Source organism: Marmota monax, unplaced genomic scaffold, assembly GCF_021218885.2.
Source record: "Marmota monax isolate L192 unplaced genomic scaffold, Marmota_monax_Labrador192_F-V1.1 WCK01_AAM20220418_F8-fsc00005, whole genome shotgun sequence".
Lineage (NCBI taxonomy): Eukaryota > Metazoa > Chordata > Mammalia > Rodentia > Sciuridae > Marmota > Marmota monax.
The window spans coordinates 11,891,494-11,915,154 of NW_026692254.1; the positions used below are offsets into that span (position 1 = coordinate 11,891,494).

Below are 23,661 nucleotides of genomic sequence, written 5' to 3' on the forward strand. Positions count from 1 at the left end.
ACCTTACACTCCCAGAGTCTGCTCTCCATAGGGAGGTGTTTGGTTGGAGGGGGGCCTTCCCAGTGACACTGGCCACTGTTCTCACCTCTGAGAAATACTGAAGAGATCAGCCAGGCTATACTACTATCCACCCAGCTCTGATTTTCCTATCCTGTCCCCTAGTTATCCCCCAACCCAAGCCCCTAGGGAGGGTGGCAAATCTAACCCCTCTGGTCAGCTCTCTGCTACCTACAGTGGCTGTGACCAATGAGGATATCTGACCTTGGAGTTCTGGGACTGTTTCTGAGCCAACTAAAAGAGTAACCAGCCAGGTGCTCCTTAGTCCATTCAGCTTTCTCCAAGAGGAGGATGTAGTGGAATGAAAATAATCACCTTGTGATTACTCAGTGACTGGGAGAAGCCAGTCACAAAGCAGTCTCCAACGGAACAGGTGCATTTCCCTTGAGGGCCCTAAATGTTCATGAGTTGCTACTGTGTTAACCTTTCATCCTGTGATTAGAAAGAGCAGGCACATCTGAAATTGTCTGGATTCCTTTTAGAACCAGACTGCTTTCTTTAAAGGACAGTTTCATTTTCATTATTAAAAATATAATGAAAATAAGTAGATGTTATTATTCAGAAGATTCATAGCAGCAATAATTTTATCTTTATTTCTATAGCTCTTTAATCAACGTCAGAACAGTGACTACATTCTCTTTATTTCCTTTTAGTACATTGACTTTTAAACACATAAAATCTTGATTAAATTAACTCATGTATGAATTCATGATTTACTATAAACCTCAGGAAGAACAAACAACATTTATTTATTTTCAGGTTAAGATTGGCTCTCTTATTCTGAAATATTTATTCCAGGAAACAGAGGGGCTTTTACCTAAGACCCTGGTGGGAAAAGCATTCCCCAGACACTGGGCCGGGAAGGGGATATTATTAAGATGGCTTGCTGATTCCTATCACTAAAAACGTAAGTTTCACAAAGACAGAATTTTGTTGTTGTTGTTCATTACTCAATCTTCAGTCTCTATAACATGCCAGCCAACAAATATTAGGCATCTAATATACGTTTGTTGAATGAATGTCTCAATTATTCATTTACCAGCTTAACCCCATATTATACAAATGATAGTTGGTACTGAACAAAAACACGAAACAACAATTTTATATTTGAATATTGTCACATTGTTTTCTGATTGATAGAATAGTTGTTTTAAAAAAATCTCTTTAAAGAAATGGCTATTAGTGTAAAAAGAACTTACTTTACTAGATAGGGTGTACCACAAATCTAAAGTAGTTAAAAGTTGTGGTCTTGAGGTTAGTACAAACAAATAGGCCTGCATCTCAGAATAGGAAGATCTGAGACAGACTTTTGTATGGTAGGAGCTTAGTATACATTAAAGTGGAACCACAAATCAATAGGGAAAGTTTATGTAGGGGAAGTTTTTATAGAGAAATTTTTTAAATAAAGAAAAAACGAAAACCAAACTGAACCCAGACTACACACCGCACAGGAAAACTAAAAATAAATATTTAAATGTGAAAGATTAAACTATAAAGTTAATTGAAAAAGGGTTAAGTGTAGGAAGGATATCTTATGTAAAACCTCAAAAGTACAAATTATAGTGCAAAATTATGCATTTGATTATATCAAAATAAGGCTTTCTGATCAAGAAGGTCTACCTATCTTGGAGAGCATCTACAGTCAGATGATAGATGGGAAAAAAATACCTGCAGTATCAAGGAACAATATATAAGGAACTCTTCCAAGTCAATAGGACTCATGAAGAGCCCAAATAGAAAAATGGGCAAAGTATATGATCAGGCATTTTACAAAACATGAAAATTTCAAGGCTGAAAAGCAAAATAAAGATTGCTTACATCATTTTTAATCAAAGAAGTATGCATTAGACAGTACTTAAATAGCCTTTAATAAATGACAGGGGCATGAGGCATTTCCTTCCACTAAGCCTTATTACTAGTAGCTCTAGCCACAGGTGCAAGAGGAATGAAGAAAATAATACCTCCCTGCCCCTTCAAGAACTGTGATTTGTGGATAGCAGAGAATGAGAGGCAAACATCTCTAGGTTCAATTCTTAAAATCTGTGACATATTGTTACTTGATATTATAGATATTTTCCTCCAATCCGTGATCTGACTATTGATAGTCTCCAACATAGCATTCACTGATCAGAAATTCTTAATTTTGAAGGGAGGAAATGCACTATTTCTGCCTTATAACCCATGTTCTTGAAGTAGTAAGAAGAAGGTAAAAATGGATCATAGAGAAGAGGTGAGTAATATGAGCAGAATCCCCTGGGAAACCAGGTTGTGCCAGGAAATGCCCCTCTGGCCTTCCATGCAGGCTAAAGGGAAAGGAGAGGATGTTCCTGCTCACGGTATGGGGCTCTCTGCACCTCTCCTCCACCATTTCCAAAGCCCAGCTGCTCCCATGCCTCCTTTACCTCAAGTTGGGTAATCCAGACCAGCAAGAGCTACCACCAAACCAGAATCAGCTGAGAAGGTGAGACCTGAAAAGCCCTGAGACCCTGATGCTGAGGCACCAGAGCTGGGAAGGACAGGTCCTGACCCTGTCATCAAAAAGGGCATTCCTGTCACTTCAGGGAGATGTGAGTCAGTTTTGTGGTCATTTTCAGTATCCATGTGACTCTGCCATTTTATGTCCTATTCAATACTTGGAATGGTGGTAATCTGCATGACTAAGTGACAGGAGTTCACAGGGGTACTTACAATTCCCAGGGGTGCTGGGACAACCTTTACTACCTTGTATCCCCTCCTCTGCAGCGCCTGGGGATTAAACACAATTGCTCCCTAAGGCTCTCTGTCACTCCCCAGTTACGGAGGTTCCAATGACTGTTTACTGAGCTACACTGGGGTTTAGTCATCATTCTAGGCCCTGAGTCTGAAGAAGTGGACATAGAGATGAGGGCAGTCCTAAGAAGATTGTGGGGAAAAACAGGATAAATATATCAAGAGCAAAGAACATTATCTAGTAATTATAATCTCTATGCAGAGAACTAAAACAGGATGGTGTGATGGAGACTGAGGGTGCTTTAGCCTGAGGAGAAGCAAAGGTCTCAGAGAAAAAGATATTTGAGTGAGAATGGAATGAAGATAGGGAGCCAGAAAGAGGAACAGCAGATGTGAGGTTAGGAAAGTGTATGGCTTAGGCTAAGAACAACAAAAACCTGAGTAGGGGGAATATAAAGGTCCACCAATATTTGTTGGGGGATGGGGTGATTCAAGATGCCATGGAGAGGCAGGACCCCAGCAGGTGAAGAGGTGGAGATCTTGTGAACCTGGCCATGGAATTTGGGTTTGATCTCAAGTGCAATGGAAAGTAATTGTGAGGTTTGAAATTAGAGATGGGGACAACCAACAATAAAAAATTAAAAATAAAATAAAATACAAAAAAAAAAAAAAAGAAATTAGAGATGGGGGAATTGTTTCTGCTTAAAAATAACAACAACAACAACAAAAACAAAAACCCTTGCTACTGTATAGGGGTCAGTTGTTAGCAGACAATGTAGACATACAGATATCAGTAGACATTTTCAGTCACCCAGTTAACTGATGTCATCTAGTGGGTGAAGTGTTGGCAGGGAGATGATGAGAGATGGAGGGTACATGTTCTGGATTTTCTCCAGGTATTGCATATGAGAGCTGAGGAGAAGAGGGGAAGTCTTAGAAACTTGAGAAGCTGGATAGATGCTTGTGCCATTTATTAAGCTGAGAAGGAAGGAAGAGGAGCTATTTGGAGGGAGTGTGGAATAGGAAGTCAAGAGTCCTGGTTGGGCAACATTTGGTTTGAAATTAGTAGGAATGTCAAGCAGGAAATTGAATGTTGAAATCCAGGGTTCTAACAAGATATCAGAGCTGGGGGAAGGACTCTGGTCTTCCTCTGCATCATCCAGCTGCCATTTACAGTACATTAGGAGGGTGTAATTCCAGACAAGAGCAGCCCAGGCTGAGTTCTGCATCCTATGACATTTGTCAGTAGGGTTTGGGGAGCACTGAGCGAGAAAGGAGGAGCTCTTAAAGGAGTGTTTTCAGAGGAGTGAGAGGCCAGCTGGATGGACTGCTCTTGGAGTCTAAGTGATATAAACTTTGTGGCTGACTGCAGAAACCCACATCAGACCAGTCTACACAAAGCTGAATAGAAAGGCATTTAGATACCTGCATTGGCCTGGGACATTTGGCACCTTTACTCATTTGTCACATGTCTGTGTTACAAGTATCTGTTCCATTGACCTTTTCCTATTCTACCAACTAGAAGCAGAAATGTTATCATTTCTTGGACCTTCCTATTCAAAAAAGAGGGAGGTAGCAAGAAACCCAAAACCAAAGTAGAATGACAGAACAGAAAATGTGAAAAATTCCAGAAAAATCATCAACCCACTTCTTATATCTAATGCAATTCAATTTCCCAGGAACCAGGTGATTCACCTAAGTTGACAGGTGGTTAAAAGGTCGGGACTAGAACTCAACACCTCTGCCTCTCCTTCTGTTATTTTTACCATGAACTCCCTGGGAAGGTGTCTCAATTATCAAATTTTCATCCCAGTTCCATAGAGGGGATGGCCCCTCCTTCAGACTCTGGGGCCTGTCATGAGGCAGCATCTGTAGCTACCAAAGCCACTGTTAGTGGACTGAGCTCTGATGGGTTCACAGGGTCTGCAGGATCCAGGAATTGGTTACAATTCTAAGTTGCTGCTGTGACATTGGAGGAAGGCATCTTGCCTGTAGGTGCCAGAACTGAGACCATAGGCCAGTTTCAAGGCCAGAAACTTCTCATCCCATGTCAAACTCTGCCCTCCCCAGCAACCTCAGGCTTCAGGGAGATACTTTTGCTTTATTTTTCAATAACATTATCTATTTTATTTTTTCCTCCCTCCTCTCCTCCTTCTCTCTTCGTTCCTCCATCTCTTCCTTTTATCCTGTATTTCCTGTTTGGTTTATTTCTTCCTTTTTTAAAAATTTAACCTCTTGTTTTTTGAGTGAAGAAACCTGAGCCCCAGCTCATGGCCTCTCCTTTGAGGGCCTCAGTGTTCTTATCTGCAAAATAAAAACTTTGGGATACAGCAGTGGTTCTCAAAAGTGTGGTCCCTAGACTCAAAGCATCAGCGTTACCTGGGATCTTGCCAGAAGTGCATGTTCTTGGGGCCTCCCCAGAGCCCTATTGAATCAGGATCTCTGGAGATGAGCCCAGCCCCCCTGTTTTCCCAGGCCCTCCAGGGATTCTCTTGCCCACTATATGTGAAGGCCATGACACCAGAGGTCTCTGTTCATTATTGTTTGTTCATGCTTCCACCAGTACTGACTTCATAGGGCAACAGTGGCTACATTTCCACATGGCAGAATATTGAAGTCTGGGGATAGATTCAGCTTTGTGGAGTTTAAATTGTATCCTCGCCCTTTATCCCTGTTGTTGAGAATCCTGGGACTTGATGGGCACTGATTATTAAGTCTCTCTGCTCTGGCATCCTGTAGCTATAACTGCATAAGCAGTGACAAAGGAGACTGGTCAAAAGGGCCAGGTTGGTGGGTTAAAATGTAGCAATGTTTTCCATAGTTATACTTTTGCCTTTCTTTAAGATTGTTCATCTCTAATTGCTGATATAGTTGTGACAGGGATGAGAATAATAAGGATCAGTATTTTCTGCCCCTTTTCCCCATTGGTTCTCCCTAGCTACTGGCCTGTGCTGCTCTGTGCTAGAGAATAGTTGTGCCAGTCAGGGTGAGAGACAGATGAATCTCAGAAGTGGGAGAAAATAAGAGGCTCAGATAATTTTTACACTAGCCCCCTCCCCTTATTTGCAGTATTGTTTTCCTCTACTTGAGGTCAACCATGGTCTGAAAATATTAAATGGGGAATTCCATGTTTTGAGACCTCTTTCACATAGCTTTTATTGTAGTACTTCCATAATTGTTCCATTTTTATTATTAGTTATTGTTGATCTCTTGCTGTCCCTAATTTATAAATTAAAATTTCTTACAGGTATGTATGTAGAAGATAAGTCATAGTATTTGGAGAGTTTAGTACTACTGGCAGTTTCAGGCATCTACTGGGGGTCTTAAGAGAGAGGACTGGAGTCCAAGGAGTGTCCTGCTACTAGGGGCAAGCTGACTCAGATTGGGACTTTGAAGAGCTAGATAGCACTCAGGAGGCCACGCAGACTCACCATATCGTGTGGCATGGCTCTCCATTCTAAAAGGTCCTCAGTGAAAGTATAAACTGCAGTTTTTCTTGCAGAGACATGCCTGTTTCTTTTGAATGCATAGGTCCCTGTTGAGGTCAGAATTCAAGCATGAGCAAAGTTCATCTCAGACCAGTTAAAGGATGTTGAGTCTTGATGACACTGGACTATAAATGGAAAGAATCTGACTTTTAGGAAGCAAAATCATGGAGGAAGACAAATGTTTTGCCCTTCTCATTTTAGGCCATTTATGTTGAAATGATCTGCCTTCATTATTTTATTTATTTATTTATTTTGAGGTGCTGGGAATTGAACCCAGTGCTTTCTGTATGCGAGGCAAGCACTCTACCAACTGAGCTATATTCCCAGCCCCTTCATTCTTTTATTTTTAAAATTAGCATGTAGTATTCAAAATATATATGACATTAATGTTTTGGTGAGGATTACTCTCCAGTTTCTAGAAAATTATTATCTCTTTTGGGGAGCAACACAGCAGAGGAAGAAACAGATATTGTCACTGGATTCAGCATGAAGGCACATGTGACTCTATTCTGGCAGTTTCTTCTGGTTTCTCCTCTATCTGAAGAAGGTATGGGCTTGGAGGAGATATTCTCAGTTGTTTCAGTGAATGCTGGTAGACATTCTGTGCATCTGTCACTTAGTGTAATAGAGCGCATCCCTGAAAAGTATCACATCAACTTCTTCAAGACATTAATGATGCCAGAGATCTAACAGGGTGTAAGATTGTGGTAATTGTCTTATAACAATAGCCAGATAGACTGAAGGAAAAGTGGAATCTGGAGTCTGGGTCCTACATTTAGCAGTTCAACAGCCTTGGAAATCACTGTGTATCTTTAAGCCGCAGTCTATGCATGTGAAAAATTAACATTAAAAAGAAACTTACCATGAAGGATGAAGCAATTGAGGTAATATGAGTAAGCTCTTCATAAACTATGAGAGCTCTGCAAACTACAGTGTTTGCTAAGCACAGTGGATAACTTTAGGGCCACTTCAATATCATTCTTCTAGGCTGCCCTTTCCCACCTCCATTCACATTGATGCAGTGTTTGTAAAATCATCTCTGTAGTCCACTTCTCCTCTTGCCCCTATAGTTGATTGGTGAGTCAAGTTGAGTTCATTATAGTCCCCACATGTGACTGAGGGTGATTGGCTCTAGGAGGGGCACCTGAAGGGGGATGCATTCTTTGATGGAAATGTGAACATAGTTCCTCAAGACAGATCTGTCATCGAGTGGCTTAATCTGTACCATAGAACATAGGCTATTGCCTTTGCCAATCAAAGGTTTTGGATGGAAAATAATAAAAGAAATGAGAATCAAGAGAAGACCATGTGAGCAGCTCACAGCATTGTAGACTGTGATTTCTGCCCAATTGCAAAGTCTAGATCTATCCTGATTCTTGGAGCATCTGTCCTGCATTTGCTGAAGCTAACTCATGTGGGTGCCTATGGTTTGTAGCCCAAAGAGTCTTTTGGCGTGATCATACTCCAGGCACATTAGTGCAAAGTCTTATGCATATTTTTCAGTGTCTAAAAGCTTACTTTAATACATTCTTACAAGGAAGGAAAAACAGTATAAATATTAGAGAGAAACAAAATTATTACTCTTTGCAATCAATATGATAATTTACCTGGCAAATTCAAGAGAATCTATTCATTCATCCAGTTATTTGGAAATTAATTATATTCTTGAGTGTTATTCTGGATCTGGCATTGTGAAATGACTTAGAATTATGAAAGTATTCTATAAAGTATCCAATTACAAGATCATTATATAAAAGTAGGCTTTTCATGTTATATAAAGCACTTTTCAAATTCTTCAGTGTTCGTTTGGGCCAACAGGATTTGGGCCATGTCATAGCCCATTTTGCTCTCCTATAACAGAATACCCGAGATGGTAATTTATAATGAACAAAAATTCCTTACCTCACAATTTTGGAGACTGTGAGGTCCACTATCTGGGTGCTAGCATCTTTTGAAAGCCTTCTTGCTGTATTGTAGTGAGGGCAAGAAAGGGTGAGAGACAAGATTAAAGGGGGTCAAACCCCCTCTTTGATAACAAACCCACTCTCATGATAGAAGCATTATTCCATTACTCCATGTTCATGACCTAATTACTTCTCATTAGGCTCCACCTCCCCAAAACTATTTCATGGGGGCTATGTTTCCACTACATGTTTTTTGGGGAACATATTCAAACTATACAGGCCAGTACTGGAGGATGTCCCACATGAGATATATTCCTAAGGTCCTATGATAGTATGAGCTTCCCTATTTCTATTAAGTATCAAACAATATTTAAAATGTTCCCTAAATTCTACTCATTGAAGGGAGTTTCCACTGCTATGACTTCTCTAGGTGTGATATTTTCTGCTGTTTCTAAAAGCCTTCTTGCATTGTTATTAGTCAAAAGTATTCATATTATTTTGAATTTTTAGTGTACTTCAAGACCTGTGTTCAATGTAAAACTTCCCACATTTGTCACATTCAAAGTGTTTGTTAGCAGTGTATGTGCTTTCATGTTGATAAAGTTGTTGATGTTCACTGAAACCTTTCTCACAATAATAACATTCATTGGGTATAAATTCTCTTAGATATTCCAAGACTGCCACCTAGATTATAGAACTTCCATTTTCCTCAGTTATTGGATTTTCCTCCATTTGAAATTCCTAGGAGATTCATTTTTAAAAAATTAGGTAAACACTTTCCCATAGCTATTTAGTTCCTGACTTTGAATTTGGAGAACTTGTCATTTCTCTTAAAGACTCAGGTATTTTCTTGTCTTTTCCTTTAAGAACTCAATTTTTTTTTTTTTGCCTCTCAGTCATCAACATTCCTTTCTTTGCTCCAGTAAGATGATGACTTCTGACTTAAAATACCAGTGTCCAGAATTGAGACTGGACAGTTAGTTCCCCAGCATCACAGACTCATACAGCTTCCAGAAAGCCCTATCATGGCCACATCTCTGAGTAACATGTATCTTTCTATGCCATGGTTTTAGACTTAGGAGATTGGGCCAGTTCCCATGGGTGTCTGAACTGGAGAACCTGAAACATATTCAGAGTAGATGTGGACTTTTAGATGTTAAAAAAAATTCTATCTTCCTTGTGGTTCTTTTATTTTTTGAGAACAAAGCTCATATAAGTAAGATGGAACAGTAAGATGGAATGAGGAATGGGGCTAGAATCTGTCTGTGATATGACTACAAGGTTCCTGGTTAGAGCCCTGGGGAAACTATGATTCTGAGACACAGTTCTGCCTACTCAGAGCTTCAAAGGGAGGCTTACCTAGACCTACCCATCCCAGATCAAATTGACTGCACCTTCTTGCTGAAAATCTCCATACTACAACTCACTGCCTGGCTTCCTTCCTAGGGTCAAGTCTCTGCAACCACCCCATGTGACTATGAGGTGTAATGGCAGAGGAGCACCATGCTCTTGAAGTCATCACATAAACACCACCTATGGCTCCCACTGCACCCATATTCTATCAGATCACACTCAGTCAGTCTCTCCCCGTCCACGTACACATACCCCTCAGCCTGGCTTATAAGAAGAGATTCCAGTAAAAAGATATCCTGACCATACCTCAATATTCTTTGCCTGAAATGCCCAGGAAGATTTGGCAACATCCACTGTGGATGGAGATCTTGCTCTGATAGATAATAACATATAAACAATAAGTTAATATTGACTTAGTGCTTGTTACATATCCAGTCCTATTTCTTGTTCTTAACATGTATCACTTACTCCTATAACGAATCTTATTAGGAGAGTGAAACTCCCATTGTTTTAGATAAAGAAACTGAGGCATAATGTGAGTGTTTCATTTGTCCAAAGTCACATGGCTAATACATGGTTTACATAGGTCAGGCTTATAACTATTTTCCAAACAGGTCCAAGGAACAAGCCTCTTGCCTTGACTAAAATGCAACAGGCATATCAGTCTGGAGTAGATGCCCAAGGTTGCGGGCAGAGTTAAGCAGGACACAAACCTCTTAGGGGCATTGCCTCTGATGTCTTTTAAGGTGGCCAGGATGACCCACATTGCCCTTCCACTACAGTATGGGAAAAGGTCATGAAAGAAGATATGTGAGGTATTCCAGGGGTTGGGTCTAGAAATGGCACACACTTATTTTTTCTTTTCCTCTTTCATTAAAAAAAAAAAAGAGAGATTACTACAAACTTGGGGTGAGGGAAGTCATTTCTAAACAGAAAGGAAGGGGAAAAATTTCAAATGAAAAGATATATAGATTAGAATTTACAAAAATTTTCAAAGTGCCCCATAAGCTTACTAAAAATTTGGAAAGACTCAGCTAAAAAAAGGTGCACATACATACTTATAGGGATTAACTATTTCATACACACGTGATGTCTCTGTGCACTTACCTAAGAGATCAGTGCAGGTGAATGGAGTCTACCTTGTCCAAGCTGAAACTGCCTAATTCCTGCACACCCATCCTGACTCCACCTGCCTCCACTACCTTCTTTATGGAAACACAGAAGAATCATCTACAACTGCTGCTGCCATTTCTTTTCTTCCATGAAGATACCCCCACCCTTTAAAACCCTGATTCTTATGATTAAGTCAGAAAGATTTCAGACATGTCGCTCAGAGTTAACAGGCATAAGTTTACTGAAGGGATAAGAAAAGGGAAGAAATGGGCCTCTCAGAGAGGAGAGAGACAGTGTGTATCTTGGGTACTCCAGTTTTATTGGGGATCCCATAGAAGTTTCCAGAGAATCGGACCCAGGTCCACCTTGTCAATTTTGACTGATAGCAGGATGACATCAGACTTTCAAGTCCCCACTACCATGACAACTTTAGGTTCCTTTGACCCATACTTACTGGTTCTAACTGGATTCTTAATCATAAATTCTTACAGATTTCATGGTTAGGAGGAATTATCTTTATCTCCCTGAGTTTTGGGACCTGGTCTGTGAAAAGGGTCACAAAAGTCTCCCCCTCCAGGGTGACTTGGGTTCTTCTGATTAATATTATTTCAGGCCTGCTTCTCCTGCAGATAACAGGTAGTTTGCTGAGGAATGTGTCATATCCTGTACACTTAGGCCAGGTAGTACTGCAGGTAAATTGCTTCTTGGAAAAGAAAGTATGTGGGGGTCAGCTCAGTGAGCTCATTCTGTAGAATTATTCCCTTAACCTTGTTGTTCCCACCACTTGGATCTGTCTGTCCCCTATCAATATCTGTGTCTACATTCCATCAACATTGGTTGAGATATATTAGTTCAGTTGAAGAATGAGATGCATCTGACTCCACACAGGGATCTAGTTGGAAAAGGACTTTATAAAGTATTTCAACTGCCTTCTTAAAAATGTTTTATTTGTTTTAATTAGTTATACATGGCAGAAGAATACACTTGGATACATCATATATAATGGAGAATAATTTCTCTTTCTTCTGGTTATACATGATGTAGAACCCAACTGGATATATTTTATATATATACATAGAGTGATGTCTAATTAATTCTACTACCCTTCCTATCCCCATACCCCCTGCCTTCATTTCCCTCTACCTAATTGAAAGTAACTCTATTTCTTTTCAAATAATTTGTGGATACTCTTTAATGTTATACCTGAATTTGACAAGTGGTATTTTCTTAAAATTTAGTTGTCTGTGGAATCTGAAATATCAATGAGTTTTCCTGCTGTCTTACATTACAGTCCTAGAACCTTCCTTGTGCTTGCCTACATATGACTAGTAAGATGTTACACTGGTCATTGGTAAAATATTAGTTCACTGAGTTTTGTATTGTCATATTTCATTTTACACTGTCAGAAAATAATATCTTTAATATTACCAATCTTGTCAGAAAGGTCATTAGTACTCCCAGTAGTGCCTTCAAGAATTTTCAGTGGAAAGCTCAAATAAAATACTGTCAGAGTTCCTTTGAAGTGATATACTTACTCCATTCATTTTCAAGAGAATGCATGCCAAACACCTACATCAAATATCCATAGTTTGTCAGTCAGTTGATCATTCTTTCAGGTGACAATGGTGTTCCATAGAAATGCAGCTAATTCAGGATGCCTGACAGACAATCACAAGGATGCTCTGTCTCAAGACCTTCATCACTCTGGCAGACAGCAAAAATACAGTACAGACTGAATATCCATTATCCCATTTGTTTAGGACAAGAAATGTATCAAATTTTGAATTTGTTTTTTTTTTTATTTTAGAATATGTACACATACATAATAAGATATCTTGGGGATGGGACCTAAGTCTAAACATGAAATTCATTTATGTTTCATATACATCTTATATACACACCCTGGAGGTAATTTTATACAGGATCTTTAGTATGCCTGAATTTTGACTGCTATCCTTAACATGAGGTCAGGTGTGGAATTTTCCACTGGTGGCACTCTGTTGGTGTATAAGAAGTTTTGGGTTTTTGGATTAGAGATGCTCAACCTATACTTAGAAAATCAGGAATACTTGCTCCCAAGGTTTGTAGTTAATACAACCGACACTTTTTACTGTTTCCTCAAGGATGTTCATAAGTTAAACTGCTTTCTGTTTTTTAGTTTGAGCTTTTGTAACTCTTGAGTGTCTGGTGGTGAAGAATATGAAGACTACAGGTAGAATTTGACACCACCTTGGTTTCTGTGAAGGCATTGGCACTTATAACTACCATTGTTTTCACGTTAGTGGCAACACAGTGGAAAGGCAAAAAAAAAAAAATCTATTTTAGAATAGTTGTGGAAATAGTCCTGATCTTATGTATGGAATCTATGCTTTAGAATTCTTGCATAGCATTAAAATTTATTTCCTTAAGTGGTGGGGACATCATCCCCTTATACTCCTCTAGGAGCAAGAATTAGTGTTAAGCTTGTGTCTCCTTCTCTGGTTTATGGTAGCTGGGGAATTCTGCCCTTGTGTTCCTCATCTTTAAGCATTATTCTCCCTTGTTTTCCAGAGTGTCATAGCTTTTAAGTTTCTGCCCAGCTCAATAACCATCCCTTTCCCATCTATCTTCCTGGTTCTTAGTATTTCCTTCTCCACCTAATCTTTAAATGTTAGTGTTCTTGAAAGCTCAACCCTGAGAAATATTCCTTTTTAAGTCAGCTCTTGTAGGGTGGGTGGTCTCAATTCCCATAACTTTAAGTCCCAGTTAAAAACTCTGTTCAGGTCCCAGAGTTACCTCTCCAGCTCAGAACTTTCTTCTGGGTCCCAGGTTATTCTGCCAATTGCTGGTGTGACATATCCTCATGACCCAAAGGGAGCTGATTATATCAGCCATGGCTCTCTTCCTGCTCCCCCTTCCTGGAAATACCTTCTTCAATAAAGAGATGTTCAGAGATTGTGGAGTCATGTTTAACATCTTACTTTCTCTTCACGGCCTATGGGTCATGAAGTCATGAGGAGTCATTTCCAAAATTTCCTTTTTTTCTGTCATCACCACCAGTCTACCACTCCCTCCTCCAGACCCTCAAGCCTCCTGCCAGGATATTGTCATCACCTTCCACCTGACCTGCACTGGAAGCCACCCTGGCCCAGTCCCCACATTATTTCTCAGTACACCTAGGTAGGCCCTCCCCGTCCCTGCTCAATACCTTTTGAGCCTCCCACTGCCCTGTAAATTCTAGCATCTACATGTGACCACAGGGCCTTGCCCAGTTTGGCTTGTCCCTGAATTTGTGAACTTACTTTGTGCCTGAGGTCCAAGCACATTGACCTAGTCTAGTGTATTCTGGGATCACACCCAGTCTTTTGCCAGTTCTAGGTTATGCCCATTTTTTGATGTTCCTTTAGTTCTCAGTTCAGCAATAGCCATCCACTTCTTTGATGTTCTTCTACATACACTGCAGATCACTGTATCATAGCACCCCTTAGCACTACTGATGTTTGTGGTTATCACCAACCCTGCCAGACCACAGGATCTGGCAGGGTTGGTGATAACAACTGTTGGTTGTTGTTGGTGATAACAACAACTGTACCAGCAGCCAGAATGGCCCTTCATGGAGTGGGCTTGGTGATAACAACTGTTGGTTGTTGTTGGTGACAACAACAACTGTACCAGCAGCCAGCATGGCCCTTCATAGAGTGGGCTTGGTGATAAGAACTGTTGGTTGTTGTTGGTGATAACAACAACATGTACCAGCAGCCAGCATGGCCCTTCATAGAGTGGGCTCATCCCCTATGTGTGACGCCCAACAGCATTGCTAAAACATACTTTCTGACCTGTAAGAAAACTTCATATCCTGAAGTGTCCAAGGAACTGGGCAAACTTAAAAATAAATGTGACCAAAGATATTCAAATATCTTTAGAAAAGATATGGGCATCTTTAGAAAATACAGTTTTTTACAGGGATATTAAGTAATTTTAACCAACCAAACAAGAGTCTAGATGTATAACCCTATGGTCTAAGAGCCCTTTGTGTTGCTATAACAAATACTTGAGACTGTGTGCTTCATAAGGAAAAGAGATTTATTTATCTCACAGTTCTAGAGGTCCAAGAACATGGTGCTGGCATCTGTTTGGCTTCTGGTGAGGACCTCATGGTGGATGACATAACAATGGTGGGAGCACGTTAGAGAGTGACAAATAGACACATGCAGATGAGATAAAACACCAGGGGTAACCTTGCTTTTTAACAACTGTGCTCACAGTAATTAATCCAATCCCACGAGACTCAATTCACTCCTCAAGACCTAATCCAATCTCAAGAGGTCTAACCTAGTCTCTCAAGAAAGACATTAGAAAGACATTAATACATTTATGAGGAGGAAGTCCCCATGATCTAATGATCTCTTAAAAGTCCCACCATCTCCCAACACCATTACATTGGAAACCAAATTTCAAAATGCATTTTGGTGAAGACAAACCATAGTGCCTACTTTTTAAATTTACCCTGAAAATTACTTTCAGGTATTTCACTATTAGATCTAGAATATTTGTGCCTATAGTCAATGCATTCTTTCTCTGTGGGAAGTTTGCTGATGGTGATGAATTTTTAGATCATGGGAATGCAAGGAATTTAATGGCAGTACCAGCATCCAATGCCAGTCCATTTTTTTTTCTGTAGACATGTGCTTGGCAAATAAGCTTGAGGGAATACTCACAGAAGCTCCTTTGCATTGTTCCCAGTATATGGAAGGCACTTTGAAGAGCTCTTTCTTGATGTTTGACTCTCATAACAAAGACCCCACTTAATAACTTTTAACTCACAATTTCTCCCCACAAGATGTACTTCAGAGAATGACTTTCTGTGGGAAGTTCCTTACTGGTTCCTTTGCTGGGGAAGGTGGGTGCTTCTAGGATAACTGAGAGCTCTGGCTCTGGAGTCTATAGACCTGGTTCGGATCGTCACCCTCACACAAGACCTGAGGGCTCCTGCCACAACCTCCTAAGTACTGGTCAGAAATTGCCTTTAAATAATACTTGATTTAGTTTTCTTTTACCTATACACACACAAACTAGTTTGAATGTTAAGTGCTAATCATGTGCATTAGCTTTCTGTCACTGTGACAAAATACCTGAGATAAAAACTGAAAAGGTGAAACTTTGTTTTTGCTCAGTTTCAGAGGTCAGTCTGTGTTTGGTGGACTGAATTGTTTGGGGATCTGTGGTGAGGTACAACATCATGGTAGGGAATACGTGGTGGAGCAAACCTTCTCATTTTATGGCAGCCAGGAAGCAAAGAAAGAGAGGGGAGGGAGCTGGGGTCCCATTATTCCTTTTCAGGGACACACCCCCAGGGACCTCACTTTCTTCCATTAGGCTTATGGATTCCTCCACCTCCTAGTAGTGCCATAGACTAGGGACAAAGCCTTTAACAGAGAAGCCTTTGGAGGACATTTAAGATTTAAGTCATATGTTTCTAGAGGTGAAGAAAGCAGTGGATATCTTGTGAGGCAAACAAAATCAATGCATGGCTGCTTTATGTTTAAGTGGTTTTATAAACCAAAGGGGTAAATATTTCAGAAAGAGCCTTTTAATTCCAAATGTCATGGCCCATTTGCTTCTGCCACCTTATTCTTTATTCATGCCAGGCATTCTTTTTCCTGTGGAAGGGTAACACACCATCTCTGAGGAGGGACAGATTCCAACCCCCATGCTGCTCTGTTCTGGGCTGGGGTATGGAGGTTTCTTGGGCACCCCAAGGATATTCAAAGCAGGAAGGAGATGAGATTCTGAATCTCAGGTCGAAGTTGGTAAGAATCTTGGAGAGCATGAAATCTAGACTCTTATCTTACTTCTGACAGATCTAGGGTGATCAAGCCCTTTCTCTGCCATGCTGTGGTCTCCTACCATCCACCTTTCCTTTTGAACCTCCAGAATGGCCCAGGAAGAGACTGCTGGTCAGGGCTTGACAGTAACAGCCTGGGCTGATGTTCAGGAAGTCTCACTGGGAGCCCAGAGCTGTGTTTAAAAGGTGTGACAATATATTGAGGTCCTCTTCTAGGCTTTCAAACCCAATCAGAAAACTTATTAGTGTATGGAGGCAAAGGAATAAAGACCTCTTCTTCCAGTTTCTTTACTATATACTGCCTATACAAAGGAATAGTATACTTTTTTTAAACAAGTAGTCCTTCCTTTTCTTCAGGGAACATATCCCAGTACCCCCAGTAGATGCCTGAAACCATGGATAATATCAAACTCTTTATAAATTGTTTTTTCCTATACGTACACACTTATGATGAAGTTTACCTTATAACATTCAGCAAGAGATTAACAACAATAACTAATGATAAAATAAAGATATTCTAATAATATAGTATAAAAGTTACTTGAATGTGGTCTCTCTCTTTCAAAATATGTATTGTACTTTATTTTTTCACTTAAAATATTTTATGGATTCTCTTTCTTTTGTCTGATTTGTTGGCATCCCTACTTTTGAGCTTTGGGGCCATTATTAAGTAAAATAAACATTTCTTAAACAAAAGCACTGTGATATCTTGAAGACTCATCAGATAACTGAGATGATTACTAAGTGCCTAATGGGTAAGTAGTGTATACATTGTGGATACATTGGGCAAAGAAATGGCTCATATCCAAGGAAGTACAGAGGAGGATTTCATCATGTTAATCAAAATAGCACACAATTTAAGACTTATAAATTGTGTCTCTTTCTAAAGTTGTTCATTTAATATTTTCAGACTATGGTTGACTATGGGTAGCTGAAACCACGGATAGCAGAACTGCAGATAATGGGGGAGTACTGTAAGGCAAATGCTATTTATATAAGATGATCTGCTTTATGACACCAGTAAGACAGTTCTAAGAACTTTACTTTTTGAAAAGCAAATATTTCCTGTACAGCCACCAACAAATGTGGATAAAATACATATGTTGCCTGGCTGCCTTGACTAAAAGTTTAAATCAGTGAAATGTACTTTTCAAATTGTATTAGTATTAGTGAGACTCTTCCTGGGTGGAGTTTCATTTCAGAATTCTGGGGACAGTGTTTTGTTTGGGGTAATGTATCACAAAGAAAATGGATCTCAGAGACCCCAGGGCAGGACATGCACCTGACCTTTGTGTGAAGCAATCCTGGATTAAGGAGTATTCTTCAGCCTTGAATGAATTTTGGGAGAATATTACAAAGGGAGAATGGTCTCTTAAAAACGATCCAAATCTTTCTTTGGAAATTAAATGTTTAGATATATTAAAAATTCCTAAAATCACATTTTATTTTCCCCAAGTAGAGTTTATCCTTTCAAGATATATTGTCCCCCCCCCCCAGGTATCTGATTTCCATTTGCAGTGCTGAAATATTGCATGTTTACTCCAAAAATACAAGTCCACATTTGATACACATTTCATTGGTCATGTGTAAATTGTAAAACCAAATGGTGAAGGAGTTATTCTTGATTCTAGGGGTGGGGTTAGGGAGAGAAAGAGCAGAGAAAGAAAGGAACGCCCTGCCCCATGTACGTGTGCATGTGTGCCATTTATACATATATCTTGAACTTATTTGATCTTTCCCTAGTGCCCAAATGGCTAAAGAGAAGTTTTCCTTTGCAGCCAGGAATCCCATTAATCCACGCTAACAATTTGGCCTGGAGAAAAGCACTTGTGGCGTCCGGGTGGGCTATCCAAATACCAGAGCTGCCTCTCGTGAACAGCACCCTGCTCCAGGGCAGTATGTACATTGTGTGTGTGGATCATGGCATTCTTCAACTAGAATATGTTCTTATTAGGTAAGCAAAAGAGTTTTGCCATCCTTCTTTTCAAAATATTATTTGCTCTATGGCAAATTTGATATTTCTGGTCTGTTATGATTTGGGTGGGGTTGTCCTCACCAAAATTCATATTGAAATTTAATTGACATTGTGATGGTGTTGGAAGGTGGGGTGATTGAGTTGTTAAGAGCAATCAATGCTACTCTCATAGAACCGGATTAATTCTTAAGGGAGGGAGGAGAGAGGCAGTTTTTACACCCTTGGTAGTAGATTAGTTATGGAGAGATATGATTGTTAAAGAGCAAGGAGGCCTTCCTCTTTTGTCTCTTCCTAATGTGCCTGGTTGCCCTTCTTCTTTCCACCATGCATTGAAGCAGCACAAAGTCCTCACCAGCACCATAATCTTCAATTTCTCAGCTTGTATAACTGCAAGCCAAATAGATCTCTTTCTTTTATAAATTATATAGTCTCAGGAATTTTGTTATAACAACAGAAAATAGACTATGACATATTCCTTTTATTACTTTGAGGAATCCAGTTAAAATCACACATCCCCATCCTAGAGCATACTTCTCACCAGTTGTCACTTTGTGGTTTCATCTGTGAACATCATTGTTACAAAGCACTTCCTGCTCACACCTTCCTGCAGAGCAGCCTTGCAAAAGAGGGACCCTGAGTTCCTTGGAGGTGGCACTCATAATCAGGCAGTCTCTTCTCATCCCTCTGTTTCTCAATCTCTCCATCTTTTTCTTTCTTTCTCTCCCCTTACACTCCCTTTCTCTACTTTTCCCTGTCTCTCTCTCTACTATATTCTTTGTTTCTTGTGCTGATACTTATTTTCGGCACAATCTCCCTACAGCCCAGGCCTCTTCCCATATATGAGACCCCTAGATCTCCCTGTTCCACTTGTGGCCACAAAAACAAAACAAAACAAAAAAACCTTCCTGTTCTTCCCCATAAGCTTCTCTTGGGGGGGGGGGGTTCTCCATGTATAAAGCCCCCTGGGAGTTCTTCCCTCTCTTTAAGAATTGGATCTGGAGACTGGGGAGGGGTCTTGCATTTCTCATCCCCTCCCACCATTCCATCTATTCACTTCACTTCCTTGGGTTGCCTTCCCCTTCTCTGCTACCACTTTAGGTTAGGATGTTTTGCTCTTAATTCTGCAACCCATCTCCCTAATGGGCTTCTGCCTTCAACTTCTGCACAGAACTTGCAGAGAGTAATCCAGAATTCCTCTGCTTGGTACTTTTAGGCAGAACCCTAACAACTAAATTGAGAAATCAGGGGGTCCCTGAAGTGTGTTTTGGCTATTGTGCAATCCTAGGCTCAGCCAGTTCAAAATTTGGACTTCCCTTGAGAACTTACATTATTCTCTTTCTAGCCACTGCCCCTGCTGCCTTGCCCGTTTCTTCTCTTTCTTCCTTTTTTTTAAAAGACAAATTAACATAGGCACTTTTATTTTTTAATATTATTTAAATATTTTAACTTCACACATTTATTGCTTTTCTAAGTAGGTTAATCTGCATCTCACCAGAGTGACTTTAGTGTCCTGATTCCTATTTGAAATAATATTTCTGAAGGGATCCATGAGCAAGCCATATGCCCTGATTCACAAGCTCATTCATTAGCACTGAGTTAGAAGAATGGTATCTTTCTTCTATGGGGAAATGAAAATCTCATCTTATTGCTTAAAAGATCAGTTTTGAAAGAATATTTTCCTCCTAGACATCTGCATAGTTGATCCTATCATCATCTTCCAGTGCTTGCACAAATGTCTTCTTTTCCATGAGCCTCTTTAATTGTAGTCTGCTTTCCCCACCCTTTCCTATTTGGCAGCCAGATCCTCTATTTAAATTATGTCACTTACGGACTCATAGATTATTGCTTACTTATATTTTATGCCAATTGTTTGTTATTTGCCAGTTATCACTTACTAGAATAGAAACCCCACCAGGGCAGGGAATTTTTTGTGTTCACTAATGTGTGCTGAGCACCTAATACAATCTCTGTTGCATGAACAAATGATTGAATGAATGAATGACTATAGACTAGTGATTTGAAATGAATTTACACTATCAATTTTAAAAGTGTACATGGGTCTATGCATTTGGACATTTTTGTTCTCAAACAAAGGAGGCTTTAAGAAAGCAAATAAGTATGATGATTAGTGTACTCAAACCCATTAGAACTTTGGGATGGCTAATTTTAAGATAGGAAAGGAGTGTGCGTATATGTGTGCATACATGCACACATGAGCATGTGTGGGGCAGAGAGGAGAGCTGTATTTAGGTATGTGTTGTGTCTTTCTTTCCAGTAATATTACCATTTTAAACTCTTGATTTCAATCAAAATTGTCCCACTTAGAAGGCACCTAGGCCAACTTCACCTGATGAAATGTCCTGTTTCCCACAAGGAGATTGACAGTAGCCTCAGATCTCTTGTTATGAAAGAAAAGTGTTAATGACTTTTCCAATTTCAGTACAATGTCTCTTCTCTCCTAAATTAATTTATGAGGCTGACAATCTCCTAGACAACTGGAATCACTTTTGAAACTTAAGATAAAAATGAGCTGAATAATCTTTGGATGCCACATGGAACTGTGGCATCTAGCCACAGCAGCTAGCAGGGCTGAGGATGTGAGGTTTACCCTCAGAAGCTATACCAGTTACTTTTATGTGCCATATATTCTCATGTCCTTTTTGGAAGACATGCACTGGATCTTGAGACTTATTTTGGAGTGGCAGGTTTTGGTCAAAATGTTTCATTGCATGCATATGGCCATTCACTTTTCTTCTGGGCTGGATTGTCCTAGTTCTCTTTTTGTCCCTGGAGGAGGATAGTATTTTTCAAGGTATCAGGATGACTTGGGGATTAAAAAGGTCTATAGCAGTCATGAAGAGCCAGTGAGTACATGAACCAGCTGTTCGTCTTTTGATTTTATAACCAAAGGAAATGAAATCAGCATACCAAAGACATACTGCAAGCCCATGTTTATTGAAGCACTGTTCACAATAGCTAAGATATGGAATCAGCCTAGGTGCCCATAAACAGATGAGTAAATAGAGAAAGCATACATAATGGAATATTATTTGGCCTTAAAGAAGAATGGTTTTTCTTTTTGTTTGCAGCAAAATGAGTGGAACTGGAGGGCATACATTAGGTGAAATAAGCCAGACACAGAAAGACAAGAACCACATAGATGTTCTCTCTTGTCTGTGGAAGTTAAACAAAGTCTACCTGAGTGTAAAATAGTGATAGTGCCAAGAGCATGGCAGAATGGATAAAGGCAGGTTAGATTTGATTAGTACACACTATATGCAAGTTTTGGAAGATTAGACTAAACCCCACCAATTAATATGTACAACTAGTACATATTAAGCAAAAATAAAATGAAATATTTAAATTGGGGGAAAAGCCAGTACAGAGGCTCCTGGATTGAGTCATGTAGGCCAAGGTTAGGGTGACTGCAGGGTTGGCTACAGTGCTGTCCCTGAGAATGGTTGTGACCCAATAAGCAGTGGTTAGCCTGCTTCACCTTCTTTTTGGAGTACCTTGCTCATCGGAACTTGCTATTGACTGGTTTTGTGGCATGACCCAGGAAGCCAGTGAGCTTCCTGTAGACTCCACCACCTATTTTCAACTGCTGTCTTCAGAATTCATTTCCATGGAGCACCCGTCAGAGGGCTTTGGGGAAGAAAGGAAGCCACTCACAGTATTCCTTCATAACATATGGCTGGTGGATGCCCTTGGCTCATCTTCAGATAGCCTGTTTTTGTTGTTGTTGTTGTTGTTAATGCACTGTGCTATTAGTTTTATTTCAATAAGATCAACACAAAGTTTTCTTCTTGACAATTAAACCGTATGGTTAATGATAATCAGTTCTTTTTGTTGTTGATGTTAATAGGTCTGGTCAACAGATTGTGACATGATTCTAAATTGCCTCTGCAGCCTCCCACCACCATATTTCCTGTTTTATGGTACTGTGAATATGTTGTGGGGAGTGAAGAATTAATTTACATGAGTGTCTGTTGATTGATTAGAAACATGTATCAATCAGACAGTATAATTTTATGTTTCATGTGATATAATCCTATCAAAAACTACAACACCCAACTTGCTGTTCTACATTTCAGATAAAAAATTGAAACATAAAGGTTAACAAAGTCACCTAAATTTATACAAATGGTAAATAACGGAGATACCAGGATTGAAGTGATGTGACAAATCAGATATTTGTGTCCTCCCAAAGTTCATATGTTGAATCCTCACCCCTAATATGATAGGACTGGGAGATGGACTCTTTAGGAGGTCAGTTAGTTATGAGAGTGGAGTCCTCATGAATGGGGTTAGTACCCTTATAAAGAAGACCCCAAACACTCCTTTGTATCTTCCACCATATGAGGATTCAGGGAGCCATATTATAAGAGCCATTTGAATTTCATACATGTGTGACAGCCATTCTGATTTAATAGAAACAAGGGAGAAGTCATCAAGTATGAACCTGAAAATTGGCCCTCACCAGATACTGAGTGTTCCAGTGCCTTGATCTTGGATTTCTAGCATCCAAAACTATGAGAAATAAATGTCTATTGTTTAAGCCATCAAATCAATGGTATTTTGTTATAGCAACCAGAATTAGCCAAGACAGCTGAATTGGGCATGGAACATATTGTTTCAGCTGACAATAACTTCTGTAAACAAATGCATCACTCATCTTAGTAGACCATTAAAATATATGTTATATAAACATAAACTCGATATTCAACTTCCTGCATTCTGTAATATTGAGCAGAGTACCTACCTGCCAAATAATTGTTGTGGAATTAAATGTTTGTGGAATTCATATTTATAATTAATATATGTCTATCTATAGATATCTATCTATATAGATACACATATATATAATGTATCCATTTAGATATCTAAAGACATCTCTATATATGTATCTATATAATCTATAATTATATTAGCCAAGTTATAGCAATAGTAATCAATTAAATCACCTAAATATTGAAAATAGCACAGAGAAACACCACTGTTAACATTGGCAATATTGAAACAAGTGTTTATATGGCATCACTGGATATTATATACAGACTTCTTTAATGTATCGCATATTAACAAATAAAAGTGATTGTACATATCAGTAACAGAATTTAACAGTACATCTTAGTGTACTTGGGCTCATAAAGTCATTATAAGACTCATTTGAATTTCTTACATGTGTGACAGCCATTCTGATCTAATAGAAACAAGATTTAATCTGCATATTGGGAT

General features: G+C 39.5%; 1 protein-coding gene across 3 annotated transcripts in view; it reads left to right on the plus strand.

Moving 5' to 3' along the window:
• Positions 1-23,661, plus strand: part of Otud7a (OTU deubiquitinase 7A) — a 344,362-nt gene that overhangs the window by 73,881 nt on the left and 246,820 nt on the right. Inside the window, exon 2 of one of the 3 annotated variants that reach the window (XM_058576628.1) lies at positions 18,227-18,402. The exons of the other annotated variants lie outside the window; for them this stretch is intronic. The gene's annotated coding sequence lies outside the window, so the exon portion shown is untranslated. The remainder of the gene's footprint in view (positions 1-18,226; positions 18,403-23,661) is intronic. 3 annotated transcript variants of the gene reach the window in all.